At 43.3% G+C, this 21,781-nt stretch overlaps 1 long non-coding RNA gene across 2 annotated transcripts in view; it reads left to right on the top strand.

Annotated features, from left to right (window-relative positions):
* Nucleotides 1-6,272: 6,272 nt before the first annotated feature.
* Nucleotides 6,273-21,781, top strand: part of LOC121281296 — a 32,578-nt gene continuing 17,069 nt past the window's right edge. For both annotated transcript variants that reach the window (XR_005943852.1, XR_005943853.1), the window contains exons 1-2: nt 6,273-6,369; nt 6,655-6,735. This is a non-coding gene — a long non-coding RNA (uncharacterized LOC121281296). The remainder of the gene's footprint in view (nt 6,370-6,654; nt 6,736-21,781) is intronic.

Consider the following 21,781-nt stretch of genomic DNA (forward strand, 5'->3'; position numbering starts at 1 on the left):
TGAGATCCAGAGGGATTTGGGTGTCCTAGTGCATGAGTCACAAAAGGCTAGCATGCAGGTACAACAGGTAATTAGGAAAGCTAATAGAATGTTATCATTTATTGGGAGGGGAATTGAATACAAAAGTAGGGAGGTTATGCTTCAGTTGTACAGGGCACTGGTGAGACCACATCTGGAATACTGTGTACAGTATTAGTCACCTTATTTAAGGAAGGATATAACTGCATTGGGAGCAGTTCAGAGGTTTACCAGAATAATACCTAGAATGGGCGGGTTGTCTTATGTGGAAAGGTTGGACAGGTTAGGCTTGTATCTGCTGGAGTTTAGAAGAGTAAGAGGCAACTTGATTGAAACATATAAGATCCTAAAGGGTCTTGACAGGGTGGATTTGGAGAGGATGTTTCCTCTTGTGGGAGAATCTAGAACTAGGGGTCACTGTTTAAAAGTAAGGGGTCACTCATTTAAAGTAGAGATGAGGCAAAATTATTTCACTTAGAGGGTCGTGAGTCTTTGAAACTCTCTTCCTGAAAAGGTGGTGGAAGCAGAGTCTTTGAATATTTTTAAGGCAGAGGTGGATAGATTCTTGCTAAGTAAGGGGGTGATAGGTTATCAGGGGTCGGTGGAATGCAAATTTCAGTTTCCTATCAGATCAGCCATGGTCTTATTAAATGGCGGAGCAGGCTCGAGGGGCTGAATAGCCTACTGTTCCTTATTCGTAAGTTCGTATAAGAGCAAGAGACAGGGACAGGTCTTTTCACAAGCTGAAAGCTATTGCACAGATCTAGATGTGTCAGGAAGCAGTAAACTCAATGTCTATTTTTATGTGTTGGAAGGACCACCAACATATGCTAGCAAAAAAACAAAAACAACTTTTGTCAACACCTAAAGAGATTCCAAGGTGGAAAAGGCAGGAAGATAACAAGTTTTTCAATTTAATCTAGCCTTCCCAACTACAAAGCATGCCAACCAAATAGAGAAAGAAATTAATTTTTCCCCATCTTAAGCGATGATGTGTAAACCAAACTTTAAACACAGGGAAAATGCCACAAATAATCTGTGGAATGTTTAGTGCCAATGACCTCAAGGAATGCATGTGAATGGGTGTGTGTGAATGTTGCTATTGTGTTTTATCTTTTCTCCCTGTGATGTGAGCAAGAAAAAAATAGAAGTTAGGGAATTTCATTTTCTTCCTTTTTACAGGGAGGTGTATGCCCATGTCATATGCCTGTGAAATTATGAAGAAGATGAACATGTTACTTTTTAAAGCAGTATGGAATATGGACAATTTAAATGGACAATATGGTCAAATGCACATTTATTCTTTCTTTTAATTTAAAAACTTACATGAAAGCTTGTCTTGCATCTGTTCTTGAGGATTACAATATCCAAGAGGTTAAAATACTTATTTAAAATACATGTTGTTGCAGTCAGTTGAAAAGTGCAGAAAAAAGGGGAAATCATCTCACATCTCTCCCTTGTTTGTCATGTAGGTATGACTCCAACCAGTGAAGAGTTTTCTCCGGATTCCCATTGACTTTAATTTTGCTAGGGCTCCTTGATCTACACTCAGTCAAATGTTCCCTGGATGTCAAGGGCAGTAACTCTCACCTCACCTCTTTTTTCCATTTTTGGATCAAGGCTTTAATGACATTAGGAGTTGAGTGGCCCTGGCAGAACACAAACTGAGCGTCAACGCTGCTTGACATTACTGTCGGCAACATCTTCCATCAATTTGCTGAATTGGCCGGGTTGGGTTTCTCCTGCTTTATGTGTACAGGGGAGACCTGGGCAATTTTCCACATTGCCTGGTAGATGCCAGTGTTACAGCTGTACTGGAACTTGGAACTTGGCTAAAGGTGCGGTAAGTTGTGGAGCAAAATTCTTCTGAACTATTGCCAGGATGTTGCCAAGGCCCATAGCCTTTGCAGTATCCACAGTCTTCAGTCATTTCTTAATATCATGGGAAGTGATTTTAATTGGCTGAAGACTGGCATCTGTGATGCTGGGGACCTCCGGAGGAGGCCGAAATGGATCAGTCACTCGGCACTTCTGGCTGAAGATGGTTGCAAAATTCTTCAGCCTTGTGTTTTGCACTGATGTGCTGGGCTCCCCCATCATTAAGGATGGGAATAAAAACAGAAAATGCTGGAAAAATTCAGCAGGTCTGGCAGCATTTGTGGAGGGAGATACAGAGTTAACGTTTTGAGTCTGTATGACCCCACTTCAGAGCTGAAGAGAAGTAGATATATGATGGATTTTATACTGTTTAAGAGGAGGTGGAGCAGGTGGAACGAGATAGAAGGACAGGGATGGGTGACCACTAGGAGAGATTGACAAAGATGTCATGGACACAAGACAAAAGGAATGTTAATGATAGTGGTAAAGAGTAAAGAAGGTGCTGATATTGGAATTAAGGTAAGATAGCAGAAGATGCTAATAGCAGAACAAGGGTCAGCGCCCTGTGAAAACAAAATATAAAAACAAGTGACAGATGACCCTGTGGGGGAGGAGGTGGTTGCTGAGTTTGTGGAAATGGCAGAAATGGTGGAAATACGCCATATCTGCCAAACTCCAGCATGATGCCACCACCAAACACATCTCCCCTTCACACCCCCTTGTCAGCATTCCGTAGAGACCGTTCCCTCCGGGACGTCCTGGTCCACTCCTCCATCACCCCCAACACCACATGCCCTTCCTATGGCACCTTCCTATGCAATTGCAGAAGGTGCAACATCTGCCCCTTTACCTCCTCCCTCCTCACCGTCCAAGGGCCCAAACACTCCTTTCAGGTGAAGCAGCGCTTCACTTGCACTTCCTTCAATTTAGTCTATTGCATTCGCTGCTCCCAATGTGGTCTCCTCTACATTGGAGAGACCAAATGCAGACTGGGTGACCGCTTTGCAGAACACCTTCAGTCTGTCCACAAGCATGACCCAGACCTTCCTGTCGATTGTCATTTCAACACACCGCCGTGCTCTCATGCCCACATGTCCGTCCTTGGCCTCATCTTCCAACAAGGCACTTTATAGCCTTCCGGACTGAATAATGAGTTCAACAACATCAGACCATGAGCTCTCTCCTCCATCCTCACCCCTTTTTAAAAGCAATTTTAAAAAATGATTTATTTATTTATTTACTTTAAAAAATAGATATTTTATTCTTTCATTTATTTGTTTTTTTTTTATCCTCTTTCCCCAAACCTCTCTCCCCTTCCCCCACAGGGCCATCTGTCACTTGTTTTTATGTTTTGCTTTCACAGAGCGCTGACCCTTTGTGGAGCCTCTTCCTCCAGTGAGTTATTTAATTGTCCACCACCATTCACAACTGGATGTGGCAGGACTGCAGAGCTTAGATCTGAGCCGTTGGTTGTGGGATCGCTTAGCTCTGTCTAACACTTGCTGCTTATGCTGTTTAGCATGCAAGTAGTCCTGTATTGTAGCTTCACCAGGTTGACACCTCATTTTTAGGTATGCCTGGTGCTGCTCCTGGCATATCCTCCTGCACTCTTCATTAAACCAAGTTTGATCCCCTGGCTTGATGGTAATGGTAGAGTGAGGGATATGCTGGGCCATGAAGTTACAGATTGTGGCTGAGTACAATTTTGCTGCTGCTGATGGTCCACAGCGCCTCATGGATGCCCAGCCTCAAGTTGCTAGATCTGTTCGGAATATATCCCATTTCTCACGGTGGTAGTGCCACACAGCACGATGGAGGATATCCTCAATGTGAAGGCGGGACTTCGTCTCCACAAGGGCTGTGCAGTGGTTACTCCTACCAATAATGTCATGGACAGATACGTCTGCAACAAGTAGATTGGTGGGGGCAAGGTCAATAGGTATTTCCCTCTTGTTGGTTCTCTCACCAATTTTCACAGACCCAGTCTGTAGGATAGGCCTTTCAGGACTCAGCCAGCTCGGTCAGTAGTGGTGCTACCGAGCCACTCTTGGTAATGCACATTGAAGTCCCCCACCCAGTGTACATTCTGTGCCCTTGCCACCCTCAGTGCTTCCTCCAGGTGATGTTCAACAAGGAGGAGCACTGATTCATCAGCTGAGGGAGGTGGTACGTGGTAATCAGCAGGAGGATTCCTTGCCCATATTTGACTTAATGCCATGAGACTGCATGGGGTCCGGATGTTGAGGAGTTCCAGGGCAACTCCCTCCCGACTGTATACCACTGTGCCACCACCTCTGCTGGGTCTGTCCTACCAGTGACACAGGACATACCCAGGGATGGCAAGGTGGTGTCTGGAACATTATCTGTAAGGTATGATTCCGTGAGGATGACTATGTCAGGGTGATGTTTAACTAGTCTGTGGGGGCTGAATAGCTCAGTTGGCTGGACATCTGGTTTGTAATACAAAAATTATGCCAACAGTGTGGGTTCAATTCCTGTACTGGCTGAGGTCATCCATGAAGGCCCTGCCTTATCAACCTTGCCCCTTGCCTAAGGTGTGGTGACCTTTAGGTTAAACTTCCCACCAGTCATCTCACTGTCTAATGAGAGAGCAGCCTATGGTCCCCTGGGACTATGGTGACTTTCACTTCAGCCTCTGAGACAGCTCTGCCAATTTTGGCAAAGCCCCAGGTGTTAGTAAGGAGCAGGGTCAAGTGGACACAATGTACTGTTGTTGTTCCTGTTGCCCAGGTCTGTGCCAGGTGGTCCATTGATACATTATAACAGTGATTACAATTCAAACATACTTCATCGTCTGTAAAGCACTTTGAGACTTCAGGTGGTCGTGAAAAGCGTTATGTAAGTTCAAGTATTTCTTTTTATCTTTTTCTGATCTCGCCCCTTCAGGCATAAACCTTGCTGGGGTGGCTGATTTTCTTGCGCAGCAGCACAGCCTGGATGTTGGGCAGGACCCCACCCTGGGCTGTGGTGAACCCTCCCCCCGGAAGCTTATTGAGCTCCTCGTCATTGCAGATGGTGAGCTGCGGGTGGGCAGGGGATGATGTGGGTGGTCTTGTTGTCCTGGGCCATGTTGCTGGCCAGCTCGAGGATCTTGGCTGTCAGGTACTCGAGGACAGTGGCCAGGTAGCCAGGTGGGGGGGCTCCGGCCCCAGCACACTCAGCATGATGACCCTTGTGCAGCAGCCAGTGGATACGGCCAACAGGGAACTGAAGACCAACTCTGAAGGAGTGGGTCTTGGCTTTGGCACATCCTATGCCTCCGGTTTTACTGTGACCAGGCATCTTTCTGAGTTAGCTCTCACTGATCATTACTTTCTTTTTAACTGTATAGGGATGTTGGTGAGAACACAGCTGGTACTGCAAACACTTCCGGTCTCCTTATTTAAGGAGGGATAGACTTGCATTGGAAACATTTCAAAGAAGGTTCACAGCTGCTTCCTGGGATGAGGGGGTTTATCTTATGAGGAAAAGGTGAGCAGGTTGGTCCTGTACCCATTGGAGTTTAGAAGAATGAGAGATGATCTTATTGAAACATATAAGATCCTGAGGGGACTTGACAGGGTGGATGCTGAGAGGAAGTTTGCCTTCATTGAGAGAGACGAGAACGAGGGAGCACAGTTTAAAAATAAGGGGTCTCCATTCAAGATGAAGATGGGGAGAAAAATTGAGTTGTTAATCTTTGGAATTCTCTTCTCCAGAGAGCAGTGGAGGATGGCTCAATGACCATGTTCAAGGCCGAGTTAGACAGATATTTGATCGACAGGGAGTCAAGGTTTAGAGGGGACAGGCGGAAAGTGGAGTTGAGACCACAACCAGATCAACCATGATCTAATTGAAAGGGAAGTAGGATGGAGGGGCTGAATAGCCTACTTCTGCTCCTAATTCTTGGGTATATGGGTATGTTGTGCCAGTGTGAGTGGACAGAAAGACTTCCTTCAGTGTGGTACATTCTCCATGATTTCTATGTGTGTGTGTCTATGTTGTTATATCATTGTGTGATAGTGAGGGGCTGCGGTGTGAGTTGTAGGTGTGATTGTGTGTGTGTGTGTGAATGTGAATGTGCAGAATTTTGAGAATTGAATTAAAAAGGGGCTAAGAAGTCGCCAGTAAACGGGGGAATTAAAGGGTCAATTTATTGAAGAAAATTGTATGGATTGAAAATCGACCCGTGAAAAGAAATAGTTGCTGAGCGGAAAGGCTCTGCGGTGAAAGTGCTGAGTTTCTGCAGCTGAGTGTTTGCTGCGAGATACAGATTAGCAGCAGCAGGATGACTGTTTGTTACACGAACTCTTTATCAATCCCACCAGGTAACGGAATTCCGGCTCGGATTGTCGGCCAGTCCTGATTTATAAACCAATTGTCACTGGATCAAAAGCATAAAAATCAGCGGCTTGAAATAATAGTCGGAACAGAGCTGAGCAAGTCCGGAAGCAGCAGAGACTAACTCCTGTAGTAAGGAAACATTTTCAATTTTAAAAATCTCTTTAATTTGGAACAGCTTCCATTTATTGTGAGAATTTCGACGGACTCCAACTTGTTAATTGAAGAATAGATTTCTTAAAATCGGATTCACAATGTAGAACTTGAATTTATAAACCTAGAGTAAAAATATTTCCTGTTTATTGAGTAGGAACCTGATTGAATGTTTTTTGAGGGACTGTAATGTGGGGCGGCGACTCTCTTTAAAGAGCTCTGAATGTAACTCAAACTCCAAACGTCAACTTTGCTTTTTGACAGAGTGAGGATGGGAGAAGCGAATCGAGACGCTTGATGAGCGGAGTTTACAAGTGGACAAAGTGGACTGAGATTGAGCTGCAGGTAATCGGGGGAATTGAATGTGCAACATGAAACGCGTTTGATCAGCTTGGGCTCGGGGACAGTCTGGACTTTTTAAACGAAAGTTGAAGGAATCTGAAATTTCTTTAGTTAAAGAATAGTATCGAAGCAAAGTCATTTAAAATTCATAGCAGCAAGTTCACAAATCGCGATGTCATTGCGCCGTGCTTCTCCTCCAAGTTAACAAAAGGGTATCAGACAGAAAATATCCGTTTAGAAATGAACAGGCAATCTCAATGGGTAGTCTCAATGGATAGTTTCCTGCATTTAGAAATGGCCAGAACTATTTTCCCATAGGACTTCACACATCAGCATTTTCTCAAGGCGTTCTGAATCCGGACATTGTCGGAGAATCTGAAAACAAATAAGAATTTCACAGACAGAGAGAGGCAGACAGGCAGTCAGACAGAGACGGAGAGACAGACAGAGAGAGAGACACAGACGGACAGAGAGAGACACACAGATAGAGAGACAGAGAGAGACGCAGAAAGAGAGACACAGACAGACAGACAGAGAGAAACAGAGACACAGGCAGACAGAGAAAGACAGACTGACAGACACAGACAGAGAGACACACACAGAAAGACACAAACAGAGAGAGACAGATACATATACATGGACAGACAAAGAGGAAGAGAAACAGGCAGAGACAGACAGGCAGGGACAGACAAAGACACATACAAACACAGAGAAAGACTGATTGACAGACAGAGAGACACACACAGAGGGACACAGACAGAGAGGCAGAGACACACACAGACAGACAGAAAGAAATAGAGACAGGCAGGCAAAGACAGACACAGACAGAGACACAGTCAGACAAAGACAGACAGACAGAGACACACAGACAGACAGAGACACTGACAGACAGACAGAGAGACACAGACAGACAGAGAGAAAGGGAGACACAGACGGAGACAGACAGAGAGAGGCACAGAGAGAGACAGAGAGCCAGAGAGAGAAAGCCAGAGAGAGAGGGTGAGAGAGACACAGACAGACACAGACAGAAACACTGAGAGACAGAGAGAGAGACACAGACAGACAGAGACACAGACAGAGGGAGACAGAGAGAAACAGAGACACAGACAGAGAGAGAGAGACACACACACAGAGACCCACATTACAAATCGAAAGCTGGAGCTGTGCTATTGTCACAACATGAAAGAGACAGAGCAACAAAATTCTACAGTTAATGGAGAGAATATGGGAGAATGAGGTTCAGACATTGACGAAATTGCAGAGGAATCTTTTCCTGAATATTCAATTTGTGAGGAACAGTCACTCCCATTTTTCATCGATAGAACTATTTCTCCTATTCCAGCCAGTTAGTTCTGAAAGTTTGGAGACTGTCAGATTTCAGATCTCACACGGGACATGTGAAATATTTCTTTTGATTGGGTTCTCCGAGTTAAACAAATTTGACTTGCTTCATTTAGAAACATTTTACTTAATTAATCTAACAATTGAAATAAAGCCAATGAACATTTAAAAAATCAAACAAATGATAAATATTGCAGGTGCTCAAAATCTGAAATTTAAAAAAAGCTGGAAATGCTCAGCCCATCAAGCATTATCGGTGGGGAGAAAAAGAGTTAACGATCAACCTAGGTTAACTCCGTTCTTCTCTCTACCGATGTTGCCTGACCCGCTGAATATAAAAATCAATTGTAAAAGTACTTGTTGATTTTTATGAATGCTCTATCAATAACCTCCCATCTGGTGATTCAAGATATGTTAGTTTGAAAGCAATGATGAAATAAACAAATTAAATATACTTCAGGAGCGGGGGGCGTGGGTGGAGGGCATCGATGGTTGAAAACCATGAGCAGAGAAGATAGAGGCTGATTTGCTGACAACATAAATACTTGGAGGGTTGTTTGTGAAATCATCATTTATTACCTCCATTTGAAAAAAAATCAAAACTAAATTTAATCAAGCTAAACAGCTGTTTGTTTATTCTGAAAAGTTGCAAATATGGGAACTGACTTCTCCGATCAAGGTAATATTAGGGTAAAGCTAAACCATATAGGGATATTCCAGGTCTGATTGAAAGCTTTGTACCAAGTTGTCCACATTAGGACACTGGTTGGGGACAACAATTAGCTGATGGCCGGAGAGAGAAATGCCTGGGCTCTGCTCCTTATCACTAGCCGATAGCTTCTGCTGGAAAATATGTGCATGTGGATATTGGCTGAGGACAGGTCCTAACTCTGCTGTATCATTCTCCGATGGTAAAATAGATGCGTCACTGCTCACTGTCTGACCTGCAAAAGCAAGGCCACGTGAGGAAGACCCCAGTGGAGAGTCAAGATATTCAAGGGAAGGGAATAACTGGTCATCTTCTAAAAAGGCTTTAAAAATGAACTTTATTCCAGATTATTTTAGTGAACAAAATATGAAGCTTATTCCAAATAAATTGTCAATCTTTTTACAACAATGCAGCATCATTTTACATCATGATTGAACAAAAGCTACTCAGAGCACCTTAGGCGCAAAATTACCTTCATTGTCATTCATACAACTCTTCAATGTCGATAGTTAGGTTACTCAGAGCTAACCCGCCAGCTCTACAATGTGTACTAATAAAAGTCACTAATGTGAAGGAATTCACATAAAAAATAAGGATACCATTGCTAGTTATAAACCTCATAGATATCATCACCCTCAAATTATATTTCCACCTCGAAATCACTACCGGCATCTATAGTAATGTATTACGCTCTCTCTTTGAACAGAAATCCAGCCTCTGACATTCCCAGGTACCAATTCTGGATATAAACAACCTGGATCTTTAGATTAATTTACAGGGCCATCATTTATTATTTGAACAGCCTGTTGTAGTCATCATTCTTTAATGTTTTAAATCAAATGGCTGTTGGCATTGACTTACTGGGTTTTCTATTCCAAACTTCAGATTTTGTGCAGCTAATTAGAAATATTAGTTTTCTCCTAAGGTAGTCCCCCGCGATCAATGGTGAATTGCGTCCTTGACACAGTTTAAGAGTAGGAGGTCTCCCTTTTAAAACAGATATGGGGAGAATATTTTTCTCTCAGCAGTTCATTAGTCTGTGGAATTCTCTTCCCCAGAGAGCAATGAAGGCTAGGTTATTGAATATATTCAAGGCTGAGTTAGACAGATTTTTGTTGGACAAGGGAGTCAAGGATTATGGGGGACAGACAGGAAAGTGGAGCTGAGACACAACCAGATCAGCCATGACCTTACTGAATGGTGAAGCAGTCTCAAAGGGCTGAATGGCCTAGTCCTACTCCTAAATCCTATGTTCTATGTCCCACCCAGTGGAGCTGGTTTTGATTGGTTCATACCTTGATGCTGGGCAAGTTGGCTTGAAAGAGGGCACTGCCATTGGACCACCTCCCTGGCCACTGGATTTGGAGGATTTTGCTAAGGCACAACCCCAAACCCAATGGTTAGAGAGAAATATTATTACCATGCATGTAGAAAGCAGTAACTCAATTAAATTAATATATGTGAAGCAGACGAGGATCTTCTGTCAGTAGGTATGAGGAAATGTTAAATAATAAAGGACCCAGTAGAGGATAAGTTCAACAGGTGAATTCTAATGAATCAGTAAATGGCAAATGCATTTCAGCTTGCTTTGGCTCATAAATCTGTTAATATTCCCATAGATCATTAAAACATATATTGTGAAGAAATAGAATACAAATTTACTAACAGAAACTCTAGTGCAGCTGAAACTTTGTTTCAGTTCATGAGAGATCTGGACAGAGAAGATAGGGAAAACTGTTCCAGTTGGTGGAATGATCGAGACCAGTGGACACCGATTGAAGGTGATTGGTAAAAGATGTCTTGGCAACATGAGGAAAAATCTTTTTCCACAGCGACTGGTTAGGATCTGGAATTCACTGCCTGAGAGTGATTCAATCATGCCTTCAAAAGAAAATTGGATAATTATCTGGACAGAAAGAAATTAGTAGAGCTACGGGGAGGAAGTAGGGGAGTGGAACTGGGTGAGTTGCTTTCGTAGAGAACCAGCACGAGCACAATGACCCATACAGCTTTCCTCTGTGCTGTAACCATTCCATGATTCTATTCTGCCATTCTTAAAAGTTTCAATGTGAGGTGACAGCAATTTCCAGGAAATTATTGGCTGTGATTTAATGAGAAACTACCTCATCTTGTGGACTAGTGAAGTAATTGCATTCTGTTTACTAAGTACAACTTTTGGAGTTAATGAAAGACATTCCTGACTAGGGATTGTAATATCGGCTCTTCCAATTCATTTCCTTTTGTAAATTAGGTCTTTTATTACTAGTTAAGGAAACCCTTTCAATTTTGGCCACCTGAAAGATTTCCATCTAGCAGTCACATCTGGTGACATAAGATAAAGGACTTCCTCAAGCCTTCTTCACCATTCAAGAAGATTGTGGCTGAACTTTTACCTCATTCCCGACCTCCACCCAACTTCCATATCTTTTGACTCCTTTAGTATCAAAAAATCTGGTAATCCCTGACCTGAATAGACTCCACAACTGAGCATCAGCAGCTATCAAGGGAAGAGAATTTCAAAGGCTTACAAACTTTTGAATGAAGAAATTTTTCCTCAACTCAATCCTTATTCAGAGACTGTGACCCCTTAGTGCTAGATTCCCAGTCAGAGCAGACTTATCCCTCAGCATCTATCCTATCAAATCCTTTAAGAATTCTATATGTTTCAATGAGAGTACCTCTCAATCACCTAACCCCGCGAAGGCAATACATATATATTTTCTTAAGAAAGTGTGTCCGAAACAAGTCCCCATATAATTTCAGAATTTTTTTTTAATCTTATGCTCCAACCCTCTTCTAATAAGACTAATATGCCATTTGCTTTTCTAATTGTTCGCTGTACCCACATGTTAACTTTCATGTACAAGGACAGCCAGGTCCTTTTGAATAGCAACATTTCCCAGTCTCTCACCATTTAACAAATACAGGTATTCCGTTTTTCTGTTATTCTTACTAAAGTGGAATTTCCCAAATTATACTCCCATTTGGCACCTTCTTGCCCACCCAACCTGTCTAAATCTTTTTGCAGCTTCTTTGCATTCTTTTCACAACTAACTTTCCCACCTTGCCTTGTATCAGCAAACTTGACATGTCCTGTCTGTCCCATCATCTATGTCATTGATACAGGTTGTAAATAGTTGAGGCTCAAGCTCTGATCCTGCCAACATGAAAATGTCCTACTCTGTTTTCTGCCGGTGACCAAACCTCAATCTGTGCTAATACATTACTCCAATCCCATCAGCCTAATTTTGTATAATAACCTCTTTTGTGGCACCTTAATAAATGCTTTTTTTGGAAATCAGTACATTCACTGGTTCCCCTTTTTTTATTAATTCTTTCATGGAATATGAGCATTGCTGGTAAGGCCATCATTTGTTGCCCATTCCTAATTGCCTTTGAGAAAGTGGTGCTGAACTGCCTTCTTGAACGGTTGCAGCCCATTCTTCTCCCTCCTCCTAACTGTATCCTCAACACTCTTAAACAGACTTGCCCAACACCATTTTCCATTCCTAAATCTATTTAGACTCTGCTCAGCAATATCATGTTTTCCTAAGTGCCTTGTTATCACACCCCTGATAATTGATTCAAGCAATTTTCCTGACGATTGTTGTCAAGCTAACTGGCCTGCAGTTTCCTGTTTTCTCTCCTTTCTTGAACAGCTATGTTATTTCTGTTAACTTCCAATCCAAGAAGACTGTTCTAGAATCTATTGAATCCTGGAAGATTAAAACCAATGCATCCAACGTGTCTGTATCAACCACTCTTATGCTCCTAGGTTATGGGCTATCAAGTCCAGGGAATTTTTTGGGTTTTTTTAAGTCCCATTGTTTCTCTAGTACTGTTTCTTTACTGATACTAATAGCCTTAAATCTTTCGTTTTCATTCCACTACTTCTGAAATGTTTTTCACATCTTTCTACTGTGAAGGCAGATACAAAGTATCTATTTAATATCTACCATTTTTTAATTCCCATTATAATTATCCCTGTTTCTGTCATTGAGGGATCCATATTTACTCTTGTTAATCTCTTCCTTTTTTGCATACCTCATGGAATTACTGAATTGTTACAGTGCAGAAGGTGGCCATTCGGCCCATTGTGTCTGCTCCACCTCTCTGAATGAGCAATTCACCTACCTTCTCCCCTTAACCCTGCACATTCTTCCTTTTCAGATAACAGTCTAATTCCCTTTTGAATGCCTCAGTTGAATATGCCTCCTCCAAACTCTCAGACAGTGCAATCCAGACTTTAACCACTCACTGTGTGAAAAAGTCTTTCCTCATGTCACTTTTGCTTCTTTTGCCTATAACTTTAAATTCATTCTCTTATTCTCAATCCTTTCACAAACATAGGAACATGGGAACATAGGAGTAGGCCTTTCGGCCCATTGAGTCTGCTTCATCATTCAATTAGATCATGGCTGTTCTTCTACCTCAATGCCACTTTCTCCAAACCCTTGATGTTATTAATCGCCAGAAATCTTACACACTCTGTAAGAATCTCTGTCTTGAACATGCTCAATGACTGAGCCTCCACAACACTCTGGGAAACAGAATTCCAAAGATTCATCACCCTCTGAGTGAAGAACTTCCTCCTCATCTCTGTCCTAAATGGCTTGCCCCTTATTCTGAGAATGTGTCCCCTGGGGGTTCTAGACTCACCAGCCAGGGGAAACACCCTATCCACATCTAACCAGTCACATCCTGTAAGAATTTTATATGTTTCAATGAGATCGCACCTCAATCTTTGAGAGTCTAGGGAATACAGACCCAGTTCCCCCCAATTTCTCTTCATAAAACAATCCTGCCATCCAAGGGATTAGCCTGTTGCCCTCCCTGTATGGCAAGTATATCCTTCCTTAGATAAGGAGATTAAATCTGTATACCCACTACTCCAGGTGCAGCCTCAACAAGGCCCCGTACAATTGCAGCAAGACATCTTTACTCCTATACTCAAATCCTCTAGCAATGATGGCCAACATACCATTTACCTCCCTAATTGCTTGCTGCACCTGCATGTTAGCTTTTAGTGATAATGAAACCCTGGTCCCTTTGGACATCAACTTTTCCCAACCTCTCACCATTTAAGAAATATTCTGCCTTTCTGTTTCTTCTACCAAAGTGGATAACTTCACACTTATTGACATTATATTCACTTAGCCTATCTAAATCTCCTTGAAGCTTCCTTGCATCTCCTCACAACTTACATTCCCACCCAGTTTGGTGTCATCAGCAAATTTGGAAATATTACATTTGGTCCCCACATCCAAATCATTTATATGGATTGTGAATAGCTATGGACCGAGCACTGATCCTTGCAGTACCCCACTAGTAACAGCCTGCCATCCTGAAAATGATCCATTTATCCCTACTCTGTCTGTTAACCAGTTCTCAATCCAAGTGAGTATATTACCCCAAATCCCATGTGTTGTTCACTAACCTCCTGCATAAGACCTTATCAAAAACCTTCTGAAAACCCAAATACACCGCATCCACTGGTTCTCCTTTATTGATGCTACAAGTAACATCATCAAAAATTTCCAACAGGTTTGTCAAACATGATTTCCCTTTCATAAATCCATGTTAACTCTGCCCAGTCATATCATGATTTCCTAAGTGTCTAGTTATCACATCCTTTATAATTGATTCTACCATTTTCCCTATTAATGGTGTCCAACTAACAGGTCAATAGTTCCCCATTTTCTCTCTCCCTCCTTTCTTAAACAGTGGGGTTACATTTACTACCTTCCAATCTGCAGAAACCTTTCCAGAATCTGTAGAATTTTGAAAGATAACCACTCTGGGATGTAGATCATCAGGTCCCAGGGATTTATCAATCTTCAACTGATTTTGTTGAGTACTACACATTTATTAATACTAATTTCTTTCAGTTTCTCATTTTGATTCCCCAGTATTTTTGGGAGATTTTCTGTATCTTCCACCATGAAGAAACTCTATTTAGGTGCAACCCATTCAGCCTGTACAGGTCCCAGCTCCCCCAGGGCCAGTCCTAATGCCCCAAAAAGATGAACTCCCCCCTCCTGCACCATCTCTACAACCAGGCATTTCTCTGCTTTATCTTCCAATTTTTATACTCACTTGTGCGTGGTGCTGGGAGTATTCTGGAGATTCCTAATTTTGAGACCTGCTTGTTAATTTCCTACCTAGTTCCCTAAATTCTGACTGCAGAACCACATCCCTCTTTCTACCTATGTCATTTGTATCAATGTGTGCTACAAGTGCTGGCTGTTCAACTTCCCCCCTCAGGGTGTTCTGCAGCAACTCAATGATGTTCTTGACCCTGGCACCAGGGAGGCAATGTCCCCGACTGGATTCACACCTGTGGCTGCAGAAATGCCTGTCTATTCCCCTAATCATCGAATCACCTATCACTATTGCTTCTCCAGTCTTCCTTGTACTTGTGTATAGCTGAGCCACCTGTAGTGCCATGGACTTGGCTCTAGCTGCACTCCCCAGATGAACCATCACTCTCTTCAGCGTTCAGAACTGAATACTGGTGGGAGAGTGGAATGCACTCAGGGGACTCCTGCACTACCTGCTTGTTTCAACTTGACTGTCTGGTTGTCACCTATTCCCCGTCTCCATGCACACTCTTAAGCTGCGGGGTTACCACATCCATAAATGTGCTATCCACAAAGCACTCAATCTCATGGATGCACCATAGTGAGGCCAGCTGCTGCTCAAGTTCCAAAACCCAAAACTCAAACTGTTGAAACTGATGACACTTCCTGCACAAATGGTTATCCAGGACATAGTAAGTGTCCCACACTGCACAGAGGTTGGAGCAGCCCTATTTTTTTCTGTTAGTTAATTATTTTGCTACTGCTAATAAACCTTGCTACTCCTAATAATCTTTTACCAATACTAATAAACTTTAATAATACTTAATATAACTTACTGATAGGAGTAAACCTTACTTTAAAAAAAGATAAAACTTATCAATTAATTCCCTCGTGCAAATAAGATCAATAGGAAATCCTAACCAGCCAATCACCACCAGATTCCCTGTGATGTCACACCTCGATTTGTCTCTCTGAACATGGGCTCTGAACCCCCGGCTGCCTCCTGGTGGTGCGGAGAGCCTGCTCTCTTGCTGTTTTTCTGCCACTCACAGAGTGAAGATTTGCTCCCTCCATGCTGTTTTAAGCTCCACTCTGCTCTCGCCAGGTTTCCTGCCAAACACCAGGTCTAATTTTGGAGAAAGGAAAAGCAGCAGCAACTCTCACCAGTCTGTTTCACAGTGATGTAACCCACCTCACACCCCTCCCCGTCTCTCCACAGTGATGTTGACCTGCTTCGCGGTCCTCCTGGTCTGCTTCATACCCCCCCCGGTCTGCTTCACAGTGATGCTAACCTGCTTCACACCCCTCCCAGTCTCTTCATAGTGATGCTGACCTGCTTCACATCCCTTCCGGTCTCTTCACAGTGATGCTGACCTGTTTCACATTGCCTCACTACCTATAAAAGCTTTTACAGAATATAGAAGCTATGTCTCCAGTTAGTTTACTCTCAGTCTATGTTCTTTTCTTTATATCAGTTTCCTTGTCATCCTTCGCTGAATTTTAAAATTCTCCCAATCCTCAGGCTTGCTACTTTTTTGAAAACATTAGAAGCCCTTTCCTTTAATCTAATACTATCATTACTTTCTCTTGTTAGCCATGGTTGAATCTCTTTTCCTCTGAGGTTTCTAATTCCTTAAGAGAATGCATAATCATTGCAAATAATAAATTATTTATTTAAATGTTTGCTATTGGCTATCCGCTGTCACGACTTTCAATCTAGTTTCCCAATTGACCTTAGCCCATTGCCCATCCTACCAACATTGCTTTCATTGTTCAGATTTATGACTCTAGCTTTGGACTTAACTAAATCACCCATAAACCCAAGGGGCATAATTAAGAAGTCCGTAGATGATGGAAATTGGTTGTGTGGTTGATTGTGAAGAAGAAAGTCATGGGGAAGAGTTTATGTCTCTGTGGGTGAGTGCGCCCAATCTATCTGAGCATAAAATGACACGCGATGACATCGGGCGAGCGGCCCGACATCATCACGCACTCGTGATATTTCAGTGCACCTGCCAACAATTAAGTGGCCTATTAAGGCCATTAACAAGACTATTGAGACAAATTTTTCACTGCCTGTCCAACCTAATGATTGGTGGGCAAGCGAAAAGGCCAAGCAGCCTTTGTATTTTTAAGGAAACCTCATCCATGGGCGGGACGAGATTTTCAACAGCAAATAAAAATAAAATAAAACTTTTTACATTTCATTTATAACATGTCCCTGTTCATATGACAGAGTCAGAGATGAGAGGACATGTTTTATAACATTTTTTAAATCTTTTTTCTAATTTTTAAAACTCTTCATTTCCCTGAGGCAGCTTTGTGCCTAGGGAGCTTTTCCAGTGTGCAGCCATGTGCATGCACAAAGTTCGTGCTTGCCCCTCTACCCCTGCACACAGGCAGCACTGAGCACTGCTGCGGGCATTTCACCTTTGATGGGCACAACAAGGGAAAAATCTTCCCCATAAACTGCAGAAAGATATCAATGGACTGGTCAGGTGGGCAGAGAAGTGACAAATGGAATTCAACCTGGAGAAGTGTGATGTAATGTGTTTTTGGAAGTCAAACAAAGGTAACAAACTAAAGGCAAGGGAATACGCGATAAATGATAAGATTGTAAGAAATAAGAGTAGGAATGGGTCATTCAGCCCCTCGAGTCTGCTCCACCATTCAATAAGATCATGGCTGATCTGATTGTGGCCTCAAGGCCGCTTTCCTGTCTGCCCCCCATAACTCTTGATTCTCGGGCCATCTAAAATCATCTAACTCAGCCTTGAATGAATTCAGTGAACCAGCCCCCCGCTTCCTGGGAAAGAGAATTCCGCAGACTAATGACCCTCGGAGAGAAGAAATTCAACCTCATCTCCATCTTAAATTGGAGACACACTAATTTTAAACTGTGCCCCAAGTTCTAGACTCCCCGACAATAGGAAACAACCTGTCAGCAGCCACCCTATTAAGTCACATCAGAATCTTATATGTTTCAATAAGATCACCTCTCATTCTTCTAAACTCCAATGTGTATAGGGCCAACCTGCTTAATCTTTCCCCTTCAGGAATCAGCAAGTGATCCTTCATTGAACTGCTTCCAACGCATTTCTATTTATAAATTTACAGGATGTGGGCATCACTGGCTGGGCCAGCATTTATTGCCCATCCCTAATTGCCCTTGAGAAGGTGATGGTGAGCTGCCTTCTTGAACCGCTGGAGTCCATGTGGTATGGGTACACCCACAGTGCTGTTAGGTAGGGAGTTCCAGGATTTTGACCCAGCGATAGTAAGGAACGGCGATATATTTCCAAGTCAGTCTGGTGAGTGGCTTGGAGGGGAACTTCCAGGTGGTGATGTTCCCATCTATCTGCTGCCCACGTCCTTCTAAATGGGAGTGGTCATGGGTTTGGAAGGTGCTGTCTAAGGAGCCTTGGTGAATTCCTACAGTGTATCTTGTAGATGGCACACACTGCTGCTACTGTGTGTCAGTGGTGGAGGGAGTGAATGTTTGTGGATGTGGTGCCAATCAAGCGGGCTACTTTGTCCTGGATGGTGTCAAGCTTCTTGAGTGTTGTGGGAGCTTCACTCATCCAGGCAAATGGGGAGTATTCCATCACACTCCTGACTTGTGCCTTGGAGGTGGGTTGCATGCTGCAGGATTTCCAGCCTCTAACCTGCTCTTGTAGTCACACTATTTATATGGCTAGTCCAATTCAATTTCTGGTCAATGGCAACCCCAGGATGTTGATAGTGGTGCATTCAGTGATGGTAATGCTGCTCACTGTCAAGGGGTAATGGTTAGATGTCTCTTGTTGGAGATGGTCATTGCCTAGCACTTTGTGGCACGAATGTTACTTGCCATTTGTAAACCCAAGCCTAGATATTGTCCAGGTCTTGCTGCCTTTGGACATGGACAGCTTCAATATCTGAGGAGTCACAAACGATGCTGAACATCCCCACTTCTGACCTTATGTTGGAAGGAAGGTCATTGATGATTCAGCTGAAGATGGTTGGGCTGAGGACACTACTCTGAGGAACTCCTGCATGATGTTCGGGAGCTGAGATGATTGACCTCCAACACCCACAACCATCTTCCTTTGTGCTAAGTATGACTCCAACCAGCAAAGAGTTTTCCCTCTGATTCCCATTGACTCAAGTTTTGCTAGGGCTCCTTGATGCCATACTCAGTCAAATGCTACCTTGATGTCATGACAGTCACTCCCACCTCACCTCAGGAGTTCAGCTCTTTTGTCCATGTTTGAACCAAGTCTGTAATGAGGTCAGGAGCTGAGTGGCCCTGGCAGAACTCAAACTGGGCTTCAGTGAGCAGGTTATTGCTAAGCAAGAGCCACTTGATAGCACTGCTGATGACCCCTTCCATTTCTTTACTCATGATGGAGAGCAGACTGATGGGGCGATAATTGGCCAGGTAGGATTTGTCCTGTTTTTTGTGTGCAGGACATACCTGGGCAATTTTCCACATTGTCGGATCATACCGACAGATAATGTCCCAGACAACACCATCACCATCCCTGGGTATGTCCTGTCCCACCGGCAGGACAGGCCCAGCAGAGGTGATGGCATAGTAGTATACAGTTGGGAGGGAGTATGGAATAGCTTGGCTGGGGCGCGGCAAGTTCTGAAGCACAAGTCTTCAGTATTATTGCCGGAATATTGTCAGGGCCCATAGCCTTGCACTATCCAGTGCCTTCATAGAGTTATGGAGTCATAGAGGCCTACAGCACAGAAAAAGGCCCTTCGACCCATCGAGTTTGCAATGGTCAAACAAGTACCTAACTATTCTAATCTAATTTTCCAGCATTAGGCCCATAGCCTTATATGCCATGGCATCACAAGCACACATCCAAATACTTCTTAAATGTTATGAGGGCATCTGCCTCTACTACCCTTTCAGGTAGTGAGTTCCAGATTCCCACCACCCTCTGTGTTACAATCCCCATAGACATCAATAACTTTTAAAAAGAAATGTATTTCCTACAAACTGATAGAAATAATCAAAGGACAAAATTTCACATTTTAAGACTTTTACTGAAACAAACAAACTAAAGACAACATAAATCAACCATTGCATGACAAGCAACTAATACATCAAATTAAAGAAAAGACCCTTACGCATTAAGTAACTATGAGATATGTCTTACAACTCTTTTCACTAGACATCATACTTCTGGCAGATATGTAGCTTTGCAAGAACAGTCCCAAAGTATCTCCCAGCTCTCTAGACAGGCTCACTTCTCCCTGCCACATCAGGTTAAAACTTCCAACGTCTTTCAAAAATCTTTCCACCCAACCCAATTTTTCCAGATTCAGTTCCTACCAGAAAGGCCCACCTCCTGTTCCTTAACTCTCCAAGAGCCCCATCTGTTCTGTTCCCATCCTTTCAAAAAGGATAGATAATGAAATTTAAAAAAGGAGGTAAAACCACAGATAAATGAATGAAATTAAAATAAGTGGATAGAAAATAAAAATGAATGTAGAAAAAGGGGATTAAAAAGGGGAATGAGGGTAGAGGAAAGGGTTCAAGGTCTGAAGTTGTTGAACTCAATGTTAAGTCCGGAAGGTTGTCAAGTGCTGTTCCTCCAGATTGTGCTGAGCTTCACTGGAACACTGCAGCAGGCCGAGGACAGATATGTAGGCATGAGGGCAGGGTAGGGTGTTGAAATGGCTAGCGACAGGCAGGCCTGGGTCATGCTTGCGGACAGACCGAAGGTGCTCCACAAAGCACCCAGTCTGCATTTGGTCTCTCCAATGTAGAGGAGACCACATTGGGAGGAGCGGATGCAGTAGACCAAATTGAGGGAAGTGCAAGTAAAGCGCTGCTTCACCTGAAAGGAATGTTTGGGCCCTTGGACGGTGCGGAGGGAGGAGATTAAGAGGCAGGTGTTACACCTTCTATGATTGCATGGGAAGGTGTTGAGGGTGATGGAGGAGTGGACCAGGGTGTCCTGTAGGGAATGATCCCTATGGAATGCTGATGGGGGGTTGAGGAGAAGATGTGTTTGGTGATGGCATCATGCTGGAGTTGACAGAAATGGCAGAGGATGATCCTTTGAATGCAGAGGCTAGTGGGGTGAAAAGTGAGGACAAGGGGTTCTGGGAGGGAGGGGAGGGTGTGAGAGCAGAGGCTTCGGAGATGGATCAGACATGGCTGAGGTCAACCACCGTGGGTAGGAAACCTCAGTTAGGAAAGATGGAAGACAGCAAACAAACCTGTGGTTGGAGTCTGGAATGAACTTCCCGAGAGGATGGTGGAGGCAGGTTCGCTTGAGTTATCAAAATGGGAATTGGATAGCTATCTGAAAAGAAAGAATGTGCAAGGTTATAGGGATAAGGCAGGGGAGTGGGACTACATAGAATGCTCTTTCAGAAGCCAGTGCAGACTTGATGGGCCAAATGGCCTCCTTCTGCACTATAAAGATTCCATGACTCTGTGTCCTAGGCCCACCATCTTCAGCTGCTTCATCAATGACCTTCCTTCCATCATAAGGTCAGAAGTGGTGATGTTCACTGATGTTTGTATGATGGTCAGCACCATTCGTGACTCCTCAGAAGCTGAAGCAGTCCATGTCTTGGGTTGATAAATTGCAAGTAACATTTGCAGCATGCAAGAGCCAAGCAAGGACCATCTCCAATAAGAGAGAATCAAACCATCTCCCCTTGAATTTCATTGGCATTATCATCACTGAATCTTCCACCATCAGAATCTTGAGGGTACTATTGGCCGGGAACTTAACTGAAGCAACCATATAAATATAGAGCAGGTCAGAGGCTGGGAATTCTGCAGTGAGTAACTCACCTCCTGACTGCCCCCCCCCCCCCCAAAGCATATCCACCATCTACAAGGCACAAGTCAGAAGTCAGCTGGAATACTCTCCACTTGCTTAAATGAATGTGTCTCCAACAACAT

This window comes from Carcharodon carcharias, chromosome 8 (assembly GCF_017639515.1).
Source record: "Carcharodon carcharias isolate sCarCar2 chromosome 8, sCarCar2.pri, whole genome shotgun sequence".
In the NCBI taxonomy this organism is placed as follows: Eukaryota; Metazoa; Chordata; class Chondrichthyes; order Lamniformes; family Lamnidae; genus Carcharodon; species Carcharodon carcharias.